Source organism: Budorcas taxicolor, chromosome 5, assembly GCF_023091745.1.
Source record: "Budorcas taxicolor isolate Tak-1 chromosome 5, Takin1.1, whole genome shotgun sequence".
NCBI lineage: Eukaryota > Metazoa > Chordata > Mammalia > Artiodactyla > Bovidae > Budorcas > Budorcas taxicolor.
In genome coordinates, this window is record NC_068914.1 from 36,235,610 (window position 1) to 36,241,609 (window position 6,000).

A 6,000-nucleotide genomic window follows, 5' to 3' on the forward strand; every position below is an offset into this window, starting at 1 on the left:
AGAGGAGCCTAGTGGGCTATAGTCCATGGGGTCTGCAAGAGTCCAACATGACTGAAGCATGACATGGGACTGTGAAAGGGCCAGAAATCCTGGGTTGGTGCAGTAATGTTGGACTAAAAGGAGTGCAAATCCAAAAAATTTATTCTTAAAAAAACTTTGGTCCCTGTTTTGTTCAGTGAGCTCAGTATGTTTTTTATATCTTTAAAAATCAACAAATACATACTCAGTGCCCACTATGACAAGGCACAGTGGTGAGGAACACAAGTATACAAAGAGCTTTGTAGTATTTGCCTTGCAGGGCCCTTCTAAACACAGAGAAGAGATATAATATATGGAAGTCCCACCTCTATTCCTTGGATTATTTACAATAGCTTCTTCATTGATTTCCCTGCTTTTGCCCTTCCCCCCTGCAGTCTGTTCCCAATACAACAGCCAGAGAGATTATGACAACACAGGATCCAAACAGCGTTCCTCCTCTCAAACCTTCCACTGCTGCTGCTGCTGCTGCTGCTAAGTCACTTCAGTCGCGTCTGACTCTGTGTGACCCCACAGACGGCAGCCCACCAGGCTCCCCCGTCTACTTTTTGCTTATTCTTTGGGTGCGAGTCCCTTACATTTCATGTTCTGGTCCCACCTCTGTGCGCTCTGACTTTTCACTTCCTACCGTGTTCCTCCTTTTTTCTGTCCTGACCACACTGGCCTTTGTGGTGTCCTTACCACACCCGTGTGCTTGTCACACTCCCAGATCAGAACCTTTCCTTGTGATGTTGCCTTTACCTCCTTAAAAGTCTACTCAGTGTCAATTCTCAGTGAGGCCCTTCCTGACCACTGTATTTAAAATAGTAGACACCCTCCCTAAACACACACACACAATCCCCTATCACTCTTTCTTGCTTTATTACTCTCTAGCATTTACCATATTCTGTCTAATACGCTGTATTATTTACTTTTTTATTTCATCCACCAGACTACAAGCTCCATGAGGACAGGAGCAGTTTTGACTGCTCTTGTTTATGGCAGGTAGTATTTTTTTTTTTTTTTTCTTTTAGACCTCATTGTGCAGCATGGGGACATTAGTTTCCCAACCAGGGATCGAACCTCATGCCCCCTGCATTGGGAGCATGTAGTCTAACCCCTGAGCCACCAGTCTTTACCCTGCCTCTTCTTGTTTCAATGGCACTGCATTCCAGTGGGGGACACAGGGAGTGATGCATTTTGGAGAAGATTAAGATGATGTAATTGGGAGCACGTTGGTGACTTTTGTTGCATGCCTGGGAAAGTCTCCAAAAAGGTAAAGTTTAAGCTACTAGTAAAGAAAGGAGACAGCTAAACAAAATGAAATGACAACTTACGGACTGGAAGAAAATATTTGCAAGCATGCGGCTGACAAGGGCTTAATGTCCAAGATATATTAACAGCTCATGCAGCTCAATACTGAAAAAAACAGCCCAATAGTAAATTGGCAGAAGACTTAAATAGACATTTCTCTAAAGAAGATATACAGATAGCTGACAGGCACATGGAAAGATGCTCAGAGTTCCTAATTATTAGAGAAATGCAAATAAAATCAAAATAAGTGCAATCAAATCAAAATAAATGCAAATCAAATCAAAATATAATATGCTATCATCTCTCACTGGTCAGAATGGCCATCATCAAAAAGTCCACAAATAATAAGTGCTGGAGAGGGTGTGGATAAAAGGGAACCCTCGTACACTGTTGGTGGGAATGTAAGTTGGTACACTCACTGTGGAAAACAGAATGGAGAGTCCTTTAAAAACTAAAAACAGACTTGCCATATGACCCACCAATCCCACCCCTGGGCTTATATCCACAAAAGACAAAAACTAATTTGAAAAGAAACACGCACCCCAGTGTTCACAGCAGCACTGTTTACAATAGCCAACATGTGGGAGCAACCTAAGTGTCTACTGACATGATGAATGGGTAAAGAAAGTGTAGTGTATAAATACACATACACACGTATGTACAACAGAACATTACTCAGCCGTAAAAAAGAATGAAATAATGCCATTGGCAGCACTGCATGGACCTAGAGATTATTGTACTAAGGGAATAATGTCAGAGGAAAACAAGTATCTATGATATCCCTTCTCTGTGAAATCTAAAAAAAAAAAAAATGATACAAATGGTCTGATTTACAAAACAGAAATAGACTCAGACACAGAAAACAAAGTTTTGGTTACCAAAAAGGAAAAGGAGAGGAGGGATAAATTAGGAGTTTCAGGTTAACAGATATACAGCAATGTGTATAAAATGGATAAAGTTTCTACTGTATAGCACAGGATATTATGTTCAATAACCTATGATGGAAAATAATCTCTAAAGTATATATTATACACACACACACATATATATATACACACACACCCTCTCCAGCACTACTTATTTGTAGACTTTTTGATGATGGCCATTCTGACCATTAAGAGATGATAGCATATTGCAGTTTTGATTTGCATTTCTCTGATAATTAGGTACATTGAGCATCTTTCCATGTGCCTGTCAGCCATCTGTATATCTTCTTTAGAGAAATGTCTGTTTAGGTCATCTGCCAATTTTTTATTGGGTTTTTCTTTAATATTGAGCTGCATGAGCTGTTTATATATATATCTAGGCTTCCCTGGTGGCTCAGTGGTAAAGAATTCACTTGCAAGGCAGGAGACAAAGAAGATTCAGGTTCAGTCCCTGGGTCAGGAAGATCCCCTGGAGAAGGGAATGGCAACCTACTCCAGTATTGTTGCCTGGAGAATCCCATGGACAGAGATGGGCTACATAGGGTTGAAAAGAGTCAGACACAACTGAAGCGACTTAGCATATATATATATATTTATATATATATATAAAATTTACATATTATATATATCACTTTGCTGTATACCTGAAACACAACATTGTAAATCAACTATATTTCAATTTTTTTTCAAAGTAAAGCAACTATACTCCAATAAAAATTTAAAAAGTAAAAAAGATGAGAGGCAGTCACATGAAGATCTTGGGGCAGAGCACTGTTGACTGAAGGGATAGATAAATGCAGTCTTTCGGGCTCTTGAGAACACATCGAAGGTTTTCAGGCACGGAGACCACCAGCACGGCCAAGCAGAGTAAATGGGGGAGAAATGATATGCGATGATGTCATGGACTTTGATGAGGTCACATGGGAGGGTAGATAGATGGACAAGTTGACTTGGACAGAGCCCCCGGGAGAAAAAAGAAAGAAGAAAAAACAATTATAGAGACTTGAGAAGGGGCGGCCACGGAGACCTGCTGCAAACGTGTCATAGCCGCCAAAGGAAGGAAGTGCTTCAAGAGAGTTGAACAACCAGTTGTGCTGTTAAGAGGTCAAGGAACACAGAAGTGACCAATGCATTTAGCAACGTAGAGGTCATTGATGACTAACTCTGAAGTGGACTGAGGCATGTGAGGTGGTGGAAACAATGACTATAAATATCTCAAGAAGTTTTGCTGTGAAGAGGAAGAAAAAGTGCTAAGGCTAAGGAAGCAGTGAGGTAAAGCGACTATTTTTCTTTTCTTTTTTTGCTTTTTAAGCAGAAGATACTACAGTGGTGCCTTTTATCAAGTAAGCCACAATAGGAAATACATTTACTTTGTGACTTGTTACATACCTATTAAAAATCACGGAAACAAAAATTTCACAAAACCGTACTCTTGAATGAAGCACTCTCATTTTTTCATTTTAAAATACTGCTTAAAACTCTCTAAAATGTTCACAAGACTAAATGTTACAAATTGTTTGTAGACAATTGCCTTGGACTCCCAAAGATGAAGGGGTCATTTCTGGTTGGATCAATTTTTTTTTTCATCTATCTTTATTGTCCTCTTTCCTTACTCAAGAAGCCACATTCATAAAGTACAAATTTAAAAACTGTGATATAAAAATACTAAATACACATGCACTACTATATATAAAATAAACAAGGACCAAGGACCTACTGTATAGCACAGGGAACTATATTCAATATCCTAATAATGGAAAAGTATGTGAAAAAGAATATATATTGGGTTGACCAGAAAGTTTTTCAGGTTTTTCCATGAGATGTTACGGAAAAACCCAAATGAACTTTTTGGCCAACCCAATCCTATATATATATCTCTCCTATATGTAGGTGTGTATATACCTAAATGTATATATCACATATGGCACCGAATGGCTGAGTGCCAAAGAATTGATGCCTTTAAATTGTGGTGCTGAAGAAGACTCTTGAGAGCCCCTTGGACTGCAAGGAGATAAAACCATTCAGTCCTAAAAAAGTCAACCCTGAATATTCATTGGAAGAACTGATGCTGAAGCTGAAGCTCCAATACTTTAGCCACCTGATGCAAAGAGCTGACTCATTAGAAAAGACCCTTATGCTGGGAAAGATCAAAGGCAAAAGGAGAAGCAGGCAGCAGAGGATGAGGTTATTAGATAGCATCACTGACTCAATGAACAGGAATTTGAGCAAACTCTGGGAGATGGTGGAGGACAAGGAAGCCTGGCGTGCTACAGTCCACGGAATCGCAGAGTTAGACACGACTTATTGACTGAACAACAATATATGGCACTGAAGCACTTTGATATAAACCTGAAACTAATGTTAACATTGTAAATCAACTATACTTTAATTAAAGAATTAGAATATGAAGTAATATATGTTGCCCCCATTTAAAAAAAAATTAAAAATCACATGATTTTAGACTTATGAATTTAAACTGTATATACTGTTCACAGGATTAATTGACTAAACAAACACCTGCCATATTTTGTCAATGATGTGAACTATGTTGTTTCAAGCCAGGAAATATTTCTGGTAGTGATTTTGCTTATTATTGTGCTGCTGTGTTATTTTTGTTATTATAATAATTTTTTGAAATGTTGGCCCTCCAAACATTCATTAAATGGTGGTGCCACTGCTGGGAAAATATGCTCCCATATCAATAATTATGGGATACAAGTTACATGTGATAAAACATTATAAAGAAATCTAAATAATTACTCTTTTTTTTTTTCCCACCATGAATTTAGGAGCCAGAACTCTAGAATGTTTGGCAGTAATAATGATAAATAAAAGCAATATTAAAAAGTTGCCACAATATGTATACATTTATGAACTCTGAGAACACATACACTGCTTTCCATTTATTCTTGTGAGAAAATTAGTCTTGAATTCTGCAGGCTTTAAATTATGCAGTCTTTAGGAATGCATTCTTCACACAATCATAGCACTCATATTTCTTATACGTATGTCTCCTTCCCAGGGAAATTTTTATGGTTGGTGTCATCTACTTCTTCTGACTCCTCCGCCCCCTCATTCTACATGGATTCATGTCCTCTTTGAATCCTCTAGCTTTAAACTAATGTCTCCCACACCCCAATACTGGTACCATGCATAGAACTCAAAGTCTTTTCTCACCCCCGAGACCCCCTGTGTTGGTTGATTAGGCTTACCTCTTATGTCCTACAGGATCATGTCCCAAATCTAGTCTTTTCAGGTCTGAGAAACAAGCTTCTAGAACCATGGCTTTGTCATAAAAGAATCTTGGAGACAGAAGAGCTCTTCAGAGGAGTGTGGATTAATTTATCCCAGTGGCTCCAAGAATGAGATGCTGTCCCATTTTCAAAATACTTTTCTTGAATGCCTTGGCAGGCTATGGTATGTTAACTAGAATATGTTGTACTGTTATTTGATATAAGAATATACCTGAAAGTATTTAAAAGTCAAAACAAAATAGAACCGTTTAAAAGTTTATGTATACACACACACGTATATAAATTGAACAAAATGTTACACACTAGAGATACAGTGGGTAAAAAATATAGCTTTCTCAGGGACTTCCCTGGAGGTCCAATGGCCCAGTGGCTAAGACTCTGCATTTCCAATGCCAGGGGCAAGGTTCGATCCCAAGTTGGGGAAATAAGATCCTACATGTTGCACAGTGTGGCCAAAAAAAAAAAATATATATATATATATATATATATAT